Raw genomic sequence first — 16,289 nt, forward strand, 5'->3', positions numbered from 1 at the left:
ATATATATATATATATTTGATAAAGAAATTTATATCCTGGAATACGAAATTAGTAGACAGTAGTTACACCCAAAATACTCTATACATCGGAAACACTTAAACTAAATAGAGTTGGGATTTGGAAAAATTAGAAAGAATGGAAAGGAGAATACTGAGGAAGATTTTGGAGCCTAAAACCAACAGTGATTTTTAATTTAAAATGAGACCCAATATTTAAAAATTAAAATGGTGACAGATGATATGGAGAAACAAAGACTATAGTTTTATGGAAATATTCATAGAATGGACAGGGATAGACTAACAAAGCAGCTCTTTGACCTTTAAGAAATTACAAATCCAAACCCACTTGGTTTCGAGAAGTGGAAAATGACATGAAGAACATCAGCATGAGATAATAACTGACCAAACACTATTTCAAAAAACTATACAAGAGGTAGGTTTCGGGAAATGATAAAATCAGCAAGTGGAAGGAAATGGACTCAAGAGGAGAAGGAGCGGCACTTTGAAAGGATGAAGGAGTTGTTTGTGGGCTCGAAGGAAGCATGATCAAAGTTGATTTATCATACCCTCTAAAAGGGTTATACGAAAAAAAAAGGAAATTAATGCATTCTCATTCTCACAAGCTCGTTTGAATATCTTAAATATCTCCTAAACTGAGAAATTCCATTGGACAAAAGAAAAGTCTAAACACGGTATGCTACCTGAACGTATTGAATTCCTTTCCGAATACGAAAGAGCTCGATTTAACTCCTGGAAAGTGAACAATCTATACTGTATTCTACTAGTAAAATATCAGTTAGCCATTCAGCCAGCGTAAGGAGTGATTTGTCTCTGTTCTAGACAGGACGTGCTTCGTCTGGCAACCACACCAGCCTTTCTAACTGGGCCTGCCTGTAATTATCCACAATCCGCCAAACTGTGGACTAGTTCTCAATCGTTGCACCGTTTTAACCTGTTATGCAATTCTAGATGCATTGGAAGTTCGGAATCATTATCATTTACATAACACTAACCCTAGGGCCTTCTCCAGGTTTCGGGAAAGATTTCAAGAATCTAGAATCCGAAAAAAAATCTTTAATCAGTGTTATTAAAGAGTATCTTTCAATTTGTTTTGTAAGAAAAAGAGTTAGATTTTTTCTTTTAGATGAAATACTAGTTGCACTTTAGCAAACGATAGAACTAATGATTATAGGTATAATTTATAGGCAATATTTAATCCACTTGTTTTGTATAAATTATTCTAAGTTAATTCTAGGTTTTTTTTTTTTCTCAATTTAAACCAATATGTTGTATAAATGTCAAATAAACTTGTCTATATATTCACTTTAATAAAAAATAATCATTTTTTCATCTTGTCCATGTGTGTTCATATAATCCTGATTATAAATATTATTTTTTCAAGTTTTAGATACAATTAATTAAAGGCAAACTGGGCTAATCATCGTTCATAAAACCTGCTTTCATAGTACATGAGACACCATACCCGCATAAATTTCCCATTTCAGCAATCGATGTACCAATATATTTTTTCCTGAACCTGATGGTAAAAATCTGATAGTTTATTACATTTCACTTTATTTTCCTGATAAAATGGTTGGCTTTTCGAACAACACTTTTGTAATGTACGTCAGACCCTAATTTTTTTTTTAATTTTGGCTTATTATATTAAATTGAAAAGCAATATTTGATTAATTAAATATTTTTATTCATATCAAAGGGAGAAATAACCCAAATTATAGTCTAAGTTTAATTACTTTGAGGTGCAGCAGTGTTTCTGTTTGGAGAGCTGTTGGAGTAAAATGTGCTGTGACACCTTTTCTTCCTGGCAATCCAAGAGTTCTCGAAACACGATCAGTTTAGATATTGAATGGTACTTAAGAGACCCCCCTCGAACAAATTGAACGGCAGCTCAAAATTCTGCCATCTAGTGGTATACAAAAGAAGCAGTAGGAGTACCCAATGAGGAAGAGAACTGGTACCCTATGAGTGTGAAGAAAAGATGAGTGAATACTACCCAGGGCAACTTCATTATTCTGGTAGTCATCTAACACTCAGGGTGAGTGACTAGTTAATTCAACATAGCCAGGTAGGTGGGAAGACAAAATGAGAGAGAGAACGGCATATTAGAAGAATTAATCTTCAAATTCACCAAACCTCAATAAATCAAAACCAAGTCAACCACTAAGTAAATTGTCATCTCATTCACTAATCAATATAAACCAATTATCAAAATTTAACTGATCTAACTAATACAAATTGTAACCACCTTTGGTTAAACATATATTATCAAATTGTCAGAAAGCATGCAACAACAGAAGCTTATATCACTATTTCACCACGATTCATTTACTTTAAAATCCATCAAATATGGTCCATGCAATAAAATCCAGAACCAGTTATTTACAACTAACAATCACTGCAGATTTTGGTTTAGTCCTCACTGCGGTGATTGAACAAATAGAAACTTTCGTCAATAAGTTATTCAATGATTTTTAAATTTAATATAAGTCAAAACGCTCATTTTTTTTCCATAACTCTCTAGCACATCACCCGTACCTAAGCTTTAAACCATCGCGCTATTTTAGGACTTGTTTCGACATTTACGATGGTTTGAGAGCATTGCTCTATCTAGGTATAGTTCAACCATAGTTGGTACTTTATTTTTCTTCTCAAGAATGAAGAAGATAACCTACAACCTGGGAAATCCAATCTCAACCCGAAGACTGAAGCCCAGGCTGCTGCAGGACATTCTGTTATAAATTCTAGATTTATTGATTCATTATTCACACTACCTTTATTTTACTTATTATTATTATTTATTCTTTTACTTGTTTCTCTTCCTTCGCCCCTTTTTCAAATTTACTTGTTTCTTTTTACCATAAGAGGGCAATTGTTTGTTTTGTTAAGTCTACAAATTATTATTTTTTGTTATTAATTTTATTAAGAAGCATTATTCTAATCTATTTATTTTATCTTTTTTTCTTTTAATAATAACATTGTATATAGTTAGGGTTGTCTTTTCTATGAGACTATACCCCCCATAATCAACTGTTAACAAAAAAAAAAATATACTGTAACGGTTATGTCAATCATGTAAGGCCCAACAGGCCGATCTGGTATAAAAGAAGATACAGTAGAGTGCACTGCTATTTAAGAAACAAGAATTTTCTATTTTATGAAAATGAAAAAACATATTTAACATCTATATTAGTTAACCTAGTTATATATGTACTTAATCAATACTAAAGACTTGTATTTTTAGGTTTTTTGCAAGGTTTCACATATTGAAATATCAGTATCAACTATTGACTGAGAATCAAAAGTTATATCTAATATAATATTGGATGTTACCTTTAAATAAAAATATTTATACCCACAAATAAATTATATATTTTTTTCCTTATGTATTTTATATAATATTTTACATATCTTAGGTAAGATGGTGTATCTGGATATTTTGCTGTCTTGAGTTCTATTGCAGTTCAAAAAATTTTATATTTTTGTTATCCTGCCTTGTATGCTATTTAGACCTAATTGAACATGTTAAGTAATAAATTTAAAATATGAAATGATCAACAAACCTACTGCCTTGTGTCAGTACAAAAATAATTCAAACTTATAATTCGAAGAAATATTTAAATATACAACTTTGGCATAGAAACGACGATGTACATTTTTACTTCGTAGGTACATAAATATACACAAACTGTTACAACAAATCAATATGTTAGTTGCTATTTATTTTGCGCCTTTAATTATATATGTGTTAATTAAAATTATAATTAACAATGGTCCGCGCCCTTTCGTGAGATACCGTCGATGGTACGTGAGAATTTTGCTCCAAACTTTTAATGAGGAACCAAAATAGATATTTCACGAATTCACCTATGTTTTGTTAGTTAATTTAGGGTTTGCTGTACGCCCAAGTATTGCTCCAATATAAATAACATTATGAATCACTATTTTATGTTAAATATTTTTTCATTATTAATATTTCCAAAGAAATCTATTAAAAAATTTTGTGTGTCTGAGTTTAAATTCAACTTTAAAGAAACATCCGACCAATTAATATCGATGTCTTTGTTTTTTTTTAAATATCCAAGTTAAATTTCATAATCTCAGGAACATTTAATTTAAACAACTCTTGTAATTGTTTTATTAGAAATACTGTTTGGCAATTCAAAGATTTATATGAGAATTTGAACTGGGAACAAACAGAGGAAATTAGAAACAAAGACATTACTTTTTCTTTTCGATTTGCTCAATCATGAGAATGACGTTATCTCATTTCAGAAGAATCAAGTTAGTTCAAAACAAAGATGCCGTAATGAATTTCACAGTACACTGTGAGCTGTTTCGCAATCTGGTGTTTTCGTTTTATTACAGCAAATCCATGTGTAAAAAATTCTCATGTGGTGGCTGTAACTGCTTATGATTCGGCACGTATGTTCATATGATAGAAATTATTAAATTGTGACAGACATCTGAAAATTTAAAACGTTGCAGGAGAATAAATAGAAAATACCATATTTACGTGTATTATAGAAAAAAAAGTTAATTATAAATTATTATTAGTCAACTCAGAACTATTAAGTAAAACCAGAAATTAATCCATTGTGACCAAATTTCTTTAAGTGACGGAATTCACTCGTACTCATCGAGGTACTTGAGCTCTTGACCCTATACAGAGCCTAATATTGAACCAAGCGAAATTAAACAATAATAATTATTAATATTAAATTAATTATATCTTGAATTATAGTTATATTTATTAGAATTAATATCATGTCAAGTTAGTGATATAAAGTAATTTTTATTAGGTTTACTCTTTACTTCATCAGTATAAAAACTATATATTTTTTCCTTACTCGAACTACACTATCTAACATAAATAATGTTCAGCCTAAAATAGAATATTATGACTTTCTGCATGGTCCATTGGTGACACTGGGAGTGGAGGAATTGGAGGAGTTCAGAGGAAACGCACTAAAAATTGTTTTAAGTTTTCGAATAACTTTATATTTTACCCTCAGTATCCATACCCTAAACAAAAAAAGTTTATACTATTGTTAAAGCCCAAAAGTACGTTTTTCTTTTTTTTTTCGTTAATTTAATTGTATTACTTCCAATTGGTTTTTATTTTTTTTGTTAATTATAAGTTAATTGCCTTTTTTAATAACAATTAAGTTTTATTTTGTAATTAAAATTAAATTAGAGCTCATATAGTTATATAAGGAAGTTTGTTATGATGCGAGTATAATAGAGATACATCGCTGCAGTTCGGCACATACAACAACATTGCGGGCTGCAATGGGATTACGGCCTGTATACAGGGACCGATAAGGGAGTCGACAGTCTACAGTCCGCTGCCTGGAGCCAAATTTCTTTTTCCAAAGAAGTTATATTGAGAGACACCCACCGGCTCACCACGTAAAGTTTTCTGGGGTGCAACTCTGGACCCTCACCCACCAATCGACGTTTGAAGACGGCGGATGTTCAGGACTGGAGCGGTATGCGCATACCACTACTGTGAGTGATTTTTTTCCTTCGAGCCATGCATCATTTTATCGCTGCGGAATTATTTTAATTAATAGTATAAAATCTTTAATTATTAATAGTAGAAAATTTTTTATAGTATAAAGAGAGGCGATTTGTTTATATGTATTCATCAAATTATTTTTAATTTTCTTTCATTACACATCTTTATTTTTTTATAACAACAGCAACAGTTTTTTTTTATTTTTGTTTTATATTTTAATTTTATTAAATTTGTATACCAGTTTGGAAGGGTTTTTTTTATTCTCTATTTTTTTTATTCTTTATTATTTTTGTGTTCACAATCTTTGCAGGTCCTCCGTTTTATTTTTTTACCATCTCACCGAACCAGCGAACAATTTTCTTGTGGGGAAGAGGTAAGTTGGTTTCATTTAAGAAAAGCCCCTCGCCCCAACAACTATGATTAGTAACTTCATAAGAACTAACTATATAAATATAAGTAGTAACTCCTTCAATACTAACTCAAAAAATCCCATTTGACTTTTTATTGCAGTAACAGTATGCAGTGATATTTTGTAAAACAGTGGTATTATTGTCTTAATTAGCCTTATTTGCAAAAAAATAGGAAATTAAATAAAAATTAGAGTTTTATAATTATATTTAGAGCCAAAAAGCCAAATTATTGATCCACCTCTCGTCTGGAATTGGTAAATTCATTCAAGTGAACATTTCAGAAGCAGTAAATTATTAATTTTTGTAGAATTTGTGAAGTCAAACACATTTATTTTAAAATAGTAAGAATATTTTATTTTAGTAAAATATAATTAAGAACTGGCTCTAACTGGAATCTAAAGTAACAGTCCCTTCTCCCCACCTCAGTAAAACCTGTCTTCTTCACATGCGTTCCTTGCTTTATATCCTTTCACTATTTAATATTTTAAAGCAATAAAATGATTAATACTAATATAATACATGGACCTGTTTAACACCCCTCCTATATAAATTTATGTTTGTTTGTTTATATTTAGTGGCGTAAAACATCGCTGCACATCAACGCCATCAACTGTTTATTTTATTTTTTTCTTATTGCTTTTTATCTTTTTTTCATTCTCCGATCGTTCAACATTATATATGCAACAGAAAACCACATTACTTCAATAACCAAAACACCAATTTCACTGTTTTATCATTGCCTCTGAGGGTTTTTGAAATATTCGGGCTCAATTGCAAGCTATAGAAGTGCTACGTGAAACATGGATATTCCTTGAATATATGACTAATTGCAAAATTGTTACAGGCCATTTTAAAATGCCCGAAGTCTTTTTTTATTTAGTTGTTATTTTTTCGATGTAGAAAGACTGTAAGGTATCTAATTTACCAAATATTATTAGAATAATCGAAACAATCGGAAAGAATTATTAAAATCAACATATAATTTTATGTTACGGACCATTTAGTACTGTTTAGATAATATTATATGAATTAGATCTATTATCATGAATACCTTACAAATTCCTTTGACATAACGCTTATCTTGTGCATCGTTATGTGATCATGGAATAAAGTATTTTTTTTCAACTATAGCGAAATAAGAAAGAAAAAAGATAATCTATTTTAAAGTGTTATACTATTATTGTTCAATGTCTACGATTATTTTTATTTGTGTACTTTTAAACTGTTACATTTTTCATTTTTTTGTTACAACTTTATCTTATTGTACTGATATGTTAGATATAGCGTTAATGCGTGTGATTGTTATGTAATCATCAAAGATAGTACATGTTTTTTTACATATAACCAAATAAAAATGATGAATGTGAAAAATAGAAATTAATGGAAAAAGTATATTGTAAAATTGTACATTCTTAATATCTAAGGTAAAAGATTATTTTTAATGTAATTTTAACTGTTTCATTTGTTTGATTTTTATATCAATGCATACATAGATTTTGTATTTCATTAAATAAACTTTATTTTACTTAATATCCTGGGATTTAATGGAAAACAGAGACCTATATTGTAAAATTGTATATTTTTATTATTATAATGTATATTATTATGATTCTAAAAGATATTTTTTATTTATATATTTTTATCTGTATTTATTATTTTTAGAAATATTTGTGTTTATAACTTTACCTTACTTATTTTTTATATATAATATATACACATTCTTAAGACTGGTTATTATTGTTTAAATAAATATTATCCAATTCTAGTTTCAAAACTATTTTTATAAGTCCGATGTTTCGGCGAAATTGGCTATCCTCATGGACAATCTATCACAAACAGCTTTTATTGTACATATCTGTGTACAGATCTTTAACAATTTAAAAAAAATAACAATATTATTAATAAATTATCGTACCTTAATACAATTTTAGAACATCATTAACAAAAAAAAAACTTTATGCAGACTATTCTGCCCAGGTAAACTTACTTTCAGCCCACAAATTAAGTTATGACACATAAAACATTATGGAATCCTATAATTTTGTTAATAATAAATTCTTATATTGTAGATTCCAACCATTTACATTAAATTAAAAATTAAAACTTATCATCACAGTTAACCTATATTATAATTTATCACAATATTTGTAATTTTGTCCACACTCAGGACGGGCACTTTTTATTTCTTTCAACTATATTTTGGTTACATTTTCTCTTTCTCTTATTGTTACATACTGTATATTTTTATTCTTATAATGTGTATAATTATTATTGTATTTTTTATTTACGTATTTTTATCTGTATTTCTTAATTTTTAGAAGCATTTGTATTTATAGATTTTTTTTCTTCAAATTTTATAAATAATTTACCACTATGAAGATTGTGGCCAATCTCAGAGAATAGGCATAAATAATCTGAGCTATGCTAATACTCATTTGTTTCAAATCATAACGAGAACAACCAGTACAACATCCAACAGACAATGCAGGATATGATTGAATAAAATGCAAATATATATGAGTTATAGTGATAATAAATAAACATGTTGACAAGATAATGTTCAAAACAAATTGATAAAATTTATATTGCTATAAATATTGGTCATGCAAGGTGAGGGCGGTGTCCTTGCCACAGACATTGAACTCCGTATTTGATTTTATATTGTTGATATCGTGCCAATCTCGAATTTCGAATAGAAATCGTTTAATACTTGACCCGGATTCTTGTCTAAAAGGTTCTGATATGGTCCTACAAAAGGCGGCGTATAATTCATTAACCGTAGATTTTCTGAGATAGATTGAGAGCGCGAAATGTGGGAGTGTCAAAACGAGCGCTAAAAAAACTCGAATTAACTGATACAAGCCTTCATAAGTACAAAATCATTAATTATTTGGTCCATATTTAACATTGGCTACCATGAAATTAAATAAATAGTTACATTAATAGGACTGCTTATTTATTGAGGGAGGTCGCTAAATTACTAAATCAGTAAACAAGCTGTAAAATCATTGAAATTGACATGGCTTTTTGGCCTTGATAATTTTTTTCAGTACAGATCAAACTAACCATTTAATGATTCCAAAAGAAAGAGAATAAGTCAGAATTTCAAAATTTTCAAAATATATTTTTCGGCCTAATAGCTCCATATATGAAATATATAGTAAGGGAAGTACACGTAGGTCTCCTGAGTTCAAATAACCAAGTATTATAAATGTCTGTCCATGTGTCTCTGTGTGAAAAACTTAGCTGAAATATCAAAAGTTGAAACTTAAATTACATATTTAAAGTGGATATGGCAGGAACATTTAGCAGTCTCAGTTTTTTCCGATTAAATCTCATATTTTTCTCTTTTAGTTATTAATAAAGTTCTTTAATATTTTGTATATATCCATTGTTTATTACTGCAAACAATGTGAGGTGGTAATTTTTTTTTATTGATCAACCCAAAACGTAGGAATGTAAGTAGGGTGGTAAAAGACATTTTTGTGATGCACGTGTCGCACCAGAGTTTTTAATTTTATGATAGTGCTAATATTACTAAAATCAATCTGTGTTTGACTGTAGGTGTCAGTATGTAACAATATAAGGTAAGCCGTTAAGTATTTAAGGGTTTAATTGTAGGATATTTCCATTGGTTTTATTTTATAATTTTGAGAAGTTTGTACCATTCATTTCCTTTTTCAGTTTTAATCATATAAAAGATGTATACATTATAGATATAATTTTCCTCCATCTTGAGAGTTAAATAAAATATTAATGTCAACCATCTCTCAAGAAACGTCCTAATATTCTAGATATATTTATCACCTCCCAAATTTCCTTTTCCCGGGCCATTGTTGAATCTATAAATGACTTTTCCTCAGACCACAGTCCAGTTATCCTTTTCTTACATTCGAGCTTCGTTCCTAAGCCCTCTCCTCCCTCATTGATTAAAGGGCAAGTTGACTGGGACAAATTTTGCAATGATTTGGAAAGCAAACTGGACCTGAAAACTCCACTTAAAACTAAACATGACATTGACGAAGCAATAAAAAACTTGACCGAATCTATAAGAATTTGCACTTACGACAGCACAACGAACGATAAAATTAATAATACAACATGTACTAACTTGCCAGAGCACATTAACATCTTATTAAAGGAAAAACGCAGAGCAAGAGCGAAGTAGCACAGGGCTACATACCCAGCAGATAAAACATATTATACTACATTGACAAACAAACTCAAAACAGAACTAAAAAAAATTCAAAATACAAAATTTAACTAACTTAACTCAAAACCACACAATTACTGACAAATCTTTATGGACGGCCACTAAGAAGCTACCTAACTTCAAAAATTTTAATCACTCTCTTCTTACTGAATCGCAAACGTGGACGAAATCGGACGATGAAAAACCTCAAGTATTCGGTCAGCACCTTTATAAACATTTGAGCCACACTCTGGCATCCTTAATCCAACTCATATCGAATACATTAAAGAAGAATTGAATATTCCACTTCAAATGACCCTTCCGCCTAAAGCATTTCATTCTTCAGAGATATCCAACATCATTCAGAAGTTACCTTCCCGCAAAGCTCCCGGTTATGACCTAATTACATCCCATATTCTAAAACATCTTCCTCGAATATCTGTTCTACTCCTCACCTACATCTACAATGCTGTACGCAGATCCACATATTTTCCTGACCCTTGGAAATTATCCATAATCAAAATGATTCCCAAAACTCAAAAGCCACCAGAATACCTATCCTCCTACCGTCCTATTTCTCTGTTACCTATCATGGGCAAAATCCTTGAGAAACTCATATTCCAACGCCTGTATCCCATCCTTGATTCCAACCACATAATCCCAGATCACCAGTTAGGATTCCGAACATCCCACTCCACTATCCAGCAATGCCATCGTGTGGTTGATGTCTCGTCACAGCTGACATCCCAACCCATCCTAACACTGTCCTCACCACGTATGGCGATGTGATACATGTCTATTTTCAGTGAACAGTGATCCTTACATTGTATCCCAAACCCTCCAATCCCACGTCACCACCCTTGAAGAATGGTGCCAAAATTGAAGGATTAAAACTAATTCCAATAAATACCACCAAATCACATTTATTCTTCGTCGTAAAACAATGACCTCTTGCCCAACAGTATCCTTTAATAATATCCCACTTATTCCTGTCGAACAGATCCGTTACTTAGGACTACATCTTGACAAACGACTGACATGGAATCCTCATACAAGACTGAAAAGACAGGAAACTGCTCGTCGATTTCGACTATAACAATATTTACTAGACAAACGGTCTAAATTGCCAATCCATTACAAAAGACTGATCTACATGACTATTATAAGGCCTATCTGGACATTGAGCTTTGGGGCTCCACTAAACCATCGAATTCCTCCCGAATCCAATCCTTACAGTCCATCCTTCGTAAAATCCTTAACGCTCCTTACTTTGACACAAATCAAGTCATCCATCATGTCCCATACGTTGCCGATTTGGTCAAAACCAGATACCAATCCTTCCATAAAAAAAAAAAAAAAAATATGACTGTTCTAATAATACTAAAATCAATCTTTGCTTGACTGCAGAATGTTATTGATGTTATTATGTAACGGAATCAGGAAAGCCGTTGAGTACTTAAGGGTTTAATTGTAGGATATTTGCATTAGTCTTGTTTTATTATTTTGAAAAGTTTGTACTATTAATTTCCTTCCTCGGTTTTATTTATATAAAAAATGTATACATTATAGATATAATCTTCAGAATTAAATAAAATATTAATGTTAACCAAAACCTATTGATGTAATGAAACTAACATAAGTGGTTGTTGGTGCATTAGAAATTTTTAAAAAAATCATCACGGGATTATTTCAGAATTTTCAATCTACGAAGGCGGTTTTGAATATATATATCTCTTATGTAACACAACAAAAACCCTATATAACACTAAAAATATATTATATATATGTATATATAGTTGACCGTAAAAATTGATATATAGGAAGATGGTCAGGGTTGCGGTCAATAGTGAAACAAAAATAGTTTACAACTATTTATTTTCCAACGTTTCGCCCCACTTTGCAGGGCTTCATCAGGGCTAAAAAGATACAAAATGATACTATGATAAGATACAATTATTTTTATCATTGTATCTTATCATAGTATCATTTTGTATCTTTTTAGCCCTGATGAAGCCCTGCAAAGTGGGGCGAAACGTTGGAAAATAAATAGTTGTAAACTATTTTTGTTTCACTATTGACCGCAACCCTGACCATCTTCCTATATAAAAATATATTATTTGAATATATTTCAAATTTACAACTCTACAAAAAATATACAATAAGTAAATTCAATGAAGGTTTTAGAACACTTGATAATCATGAGAAGAAACCACCCAATGGTGACACTTCAATCATTGATTAAATTATAAGATCCCGTGGCCATCTTCTTTAAAAATAATTTAGAACCAGGACCGATTCATTGTTAAATCTATTAAAAATCTCATTTGATAAAAATGCTTTTTAGTTAAAAATCCATATTATTAGTTAAATTATAAAATTTAAACATTATTTCATTGTCACACACTTTAGTAGTTGGGCATTAGATCTCTTAAAATAAAATCTCTGGTCGCAACGTTCTGTTTATTTTTATTCAGATCTAAGATAAGGAATGATGATGGTAGGATATCATCAAATGAATAACAGTTAAAGATTTTTAAAAAACTACCAAGGAATACCAGCTGTTATACGTGCTGTAATTCGTTCTATTTAACTGATTTTTAACGAAATTTGTGTTGCTTTTATTTTTTTTTATTTTATTTAGTTTAGAATCCACTGTACCTGTACGATTTTCTGGAGAAAATTTATGATCCAATAGTGCTACGAGATAAAGTTATGTAACGAGGAGATATATAAGGTGGCCATCGTTACCCAGATCAGGTATCGGACAGTAATCACCGTCAATTACTAACAGATAAGTTATTGACTTTTTATTGACCAATTAACGAGATCTGCCTCAGTGATTGTAAACTAGTGGTTAAGTGCAAGCGCACTAAGCTATTAGTCTATCTTAAGTACACTAGTTTTTTTTTTTCAGAATATTAGATGTCTCTGTTTGCCAGCTTCTTGTGATAACTTTCCAAGGAGGTCTCATTAAGTTTTATTGGGCCATGAAGTCTAGGGATGGAAAAACATGGACTGTTTGAGTTTCAGTAAAAACTACTATTAAATAATTTAATTGAAGAATCCATTAGTTCTTACGAAGTTAATAACGTTATTTACAGTTGTTTCGTATTTTGAAGATATGAAGTTCTAACTTGATCAAATATAATGTTCTGATGTCTTTAAGAATTGTAAACTAACTTAGAATAAGCAACAATATCTCTCTTTTTTCGATTAACTTCAGTTGGGTGATTTTTTTTAATAAATATTTTTTTTCAAGTGATTAAAATACCTTTAAACGTCTTCGTAAAAAAAAAAGAAACATATTTACAACATTATACCTAACTCTTTTGTTACGTTAAAAAATATTGAATTATAGTATAAATGAATATAAACCGATAAATGAATATAAAAACAAATGTAGCTAAAAACTATTTTGGTTCTTTATAATTCACAGGGATCCAATCATCTACTTTAAACGTAGTATAAATGGTATATATCCAGATAAGAATATTACAATTACTCTCAATAAATATATAGAAATACTATTCAAGTCGATAACTAAATAAATTTCGTTCAGTTTTGAAAATTAAATAAAAATATATATTTTTAAAACTAAAAGTTTAGATTAAAATTATGAAATTATTACATTAATTATATTATTTCAAAAATTTTTGAGACAAGGTAATTATTTATTAAATAAATCAAAAATTAGTATCCAATTCTGTCCGAACACTTTATTTTTCACTAGTCCAACGTTTCGGCCATTCCAGCCATCTTCAATACAAAACTCCTCCTCACATTAATTTACAATTTCTATTGCAGGCTATTCTGCCCAGGTCATTTTCTTTATTCTAAGTTCAAAACCTATTTATTTAAAATTTAAAAACATTTACATTTATTTTTCTCTATAAGATTATCAACAATATAAAATACACCACCATATAACAAACCATTTATTAAATTTGAAAATAAAAAATTGATTTTATATATCTAAGAAAATAATTAGAATTGTTCGGAAACAAAAATTATATTTAAAATTATAAAAATATGTTTATATGTATTTTTATATTTAATACCAAGTGTAGGTTAACACCACACCTGCTGTAAATTATTATGAAATTGATTACATCCTAGTTATGGATCCAGTATTATTCAAGGAATATCATTTCCCGAGGGGAAGACTGAGATCTTCACTGAGTCGTAATCAATGATGCATAGTGATTTTAAAATACAATGCAACCGAAGGGAAACGAAAAAAATTCCAGTGAAAGACTGGGCATTCCTTAGTAACATTTCCGACAAACTGAAACACATGCATTATCTCACAATCGAGTGTTTGGATTTCCCTTCCTGGAAGTGGCAAGTTAGGCGGTCACGTAGGACGCGTTAAGAAACCACGGGATACCATCTGCATAAAAGATCTGGCGAATTCGGAACTAGTCAATAGAAGTTGTCATAAGTGTGACGGGCAACGGTTCGACTAGAAATTCAGGATGTTTACCTAGAAAGTCTAAAATGTATGACAATGTCCAGTACGAATAGACGAAATAATAAACCGGACTTATCATTAGAACTTAATAATTCGCTTATAACACAACTTGATTAAAGCAGAACAATGGTTGGATATGTAAAGATTCTATCGCTTTATGCATACGTAAATAGTGAATTGTAAGGAAGTCCATTTAATTGTATTTAGATTAACATCGTATTTATTTATTTGTTTAATTTATTACTGTAAAATTCGTTACAAATCATATAAATATTTTTATTAAAACGACAAAAATTAATTATTGTATGGTTTGGTTATGAAAAGATATATTGTTAATCAAATTCCATGGCTCGTTCAGAAGTTTAAAAAAATCGTTCTACTCCATAAATATATGCTTAAATATAGGGAGAATTATGGCGATTGTGAAAGATTTTCATTCGATTTTTTGGCGACAATAGATGTTTAGAGGTCCCCTGAGTTATAATAACCCAAGATAACCCAGTCCTGTAAAAGGGTCTGTGTTGAACTGAAATTACATATTTATAGCAGGTATATGCCAGGGATACAGAAACTTTTTCACTAAAGTCGCCTGACCAGAAGTGCCACTTGTATAGTCGGTTTTACACTTGTTTAAGATTTTCTCTAAAACAGCTTTAACTATTATTATTGAACTCGGTGAATCAGTATACATTCAAGTGATCTTTAGTATCAGATAGGTCATATCCTGATTCAAATAGTTTAACAGGAGTTAAGTGACGAGTTTTAAAAATCTTGCTTAACAGTACCTTTAGTTATTTTTTTTAAAATTTCGATTAACCTCCCTAAAATCATTTTGAATATTTTCAATATTGATTCTATAATTGTTTAAAATCAAAATAAAAAGGCTTAACGAATCCCAAGGTTCGTTCCGATACCACTAATCGTTCTCTATCGTTGATTAAATGCATCTTTCCAGTGACGCCTCTCCAAACCCAAATCTACATAATCAGATTTAACGCACATCTTATACCCCGTAATGTTATAACTTGAATTATATTTGCTTGATGCAGTTCCCTCAATACAGTATTGTGTAGACTTTTATATTCTTCCATTAATTCATCATTTTTCGGTTCAAATCTATGATTATTTAGTGTAGAATAATTTATTTTTATTTTTGGTAGAATGTGAATTTTAATAAACTATTATATTTTTATATTTCTTCCTTACTTTTTCAGAAGAATATTGTCAAAAGTTTGCAACTAATTATCACAGGCGCTGTGAGAGGGATCTCTCTGCTCTGCTCTACCCCTTACACGCCGGTGATAAAGTGGGCTCGGGGATTCTCAGGTGGATAGTGTGAATATATATTTATATAAAATAAAATACAAATGTGATTTAGTGATTATTTTTTATTTCATTATTATTATAACTTTTTTGCCATTTTATGTACATAGTTTGATTTTTAACCTCCTGTTTATATATATTATATATATTTTTTTTTCATTTTTTTTTTATTTTAGTATGAATGTGATCAATTATCACTATTATTTATTTCTCAACAATGGAAGATTGTAATATTTATGAATAAATAAAGTTTTGAAATAAAAATAATAATAGTCTTTTCTGAAGACTGTTGAAATTGTAGTTTATTATTTAATCAACTTAAATACTCATTTGGAAAAATTAGTACCGGAAAAT

The 16,289-nt window shown here is 30.0% G+C and overlaps 1 long non-coding RNA gene across 1 annotated transcript in view; it reads left to right on the forward strand.

Annotated features, from left to right (window-relative positions):
• LOC136795338 (uncharacterized) overlaps positions 1-15,989 on the forward strand; it is a 38,085-nt gene extending 22,096 nt beyond the window's left edge. Inside the window, exons 2-3 of the long non-coding RNA XR_010842932.1 lie at positions 12,788-12,898; positions 15,827-15,989. This is a non-coding gene — a long non-coding RNA (uncharacterized lncRNA). The remainder of the gene's footprint in view (positions 1-12,787; positions 12,899-15,826) is intronic.
• Positions 15,990-16,289: the final 300 nt, after the last annotated feature.

This window comes from Halyomorpha halys, unplaced genomic scaffold (genome assembly GCF_000696795.3).
Source record: "Halyomorpha halys isolate HHAL.00 unplaced genomic scaffold, Hhal_1.1 Scaffold121.1, whole genome shotgun sequence".
Lineage (NCBI taxonomy): Eukaryota > Metazoa > Arthropoda > Insecta > Hemiptera > Pentatomidae > Halyomorpha > Halyomorpha halys.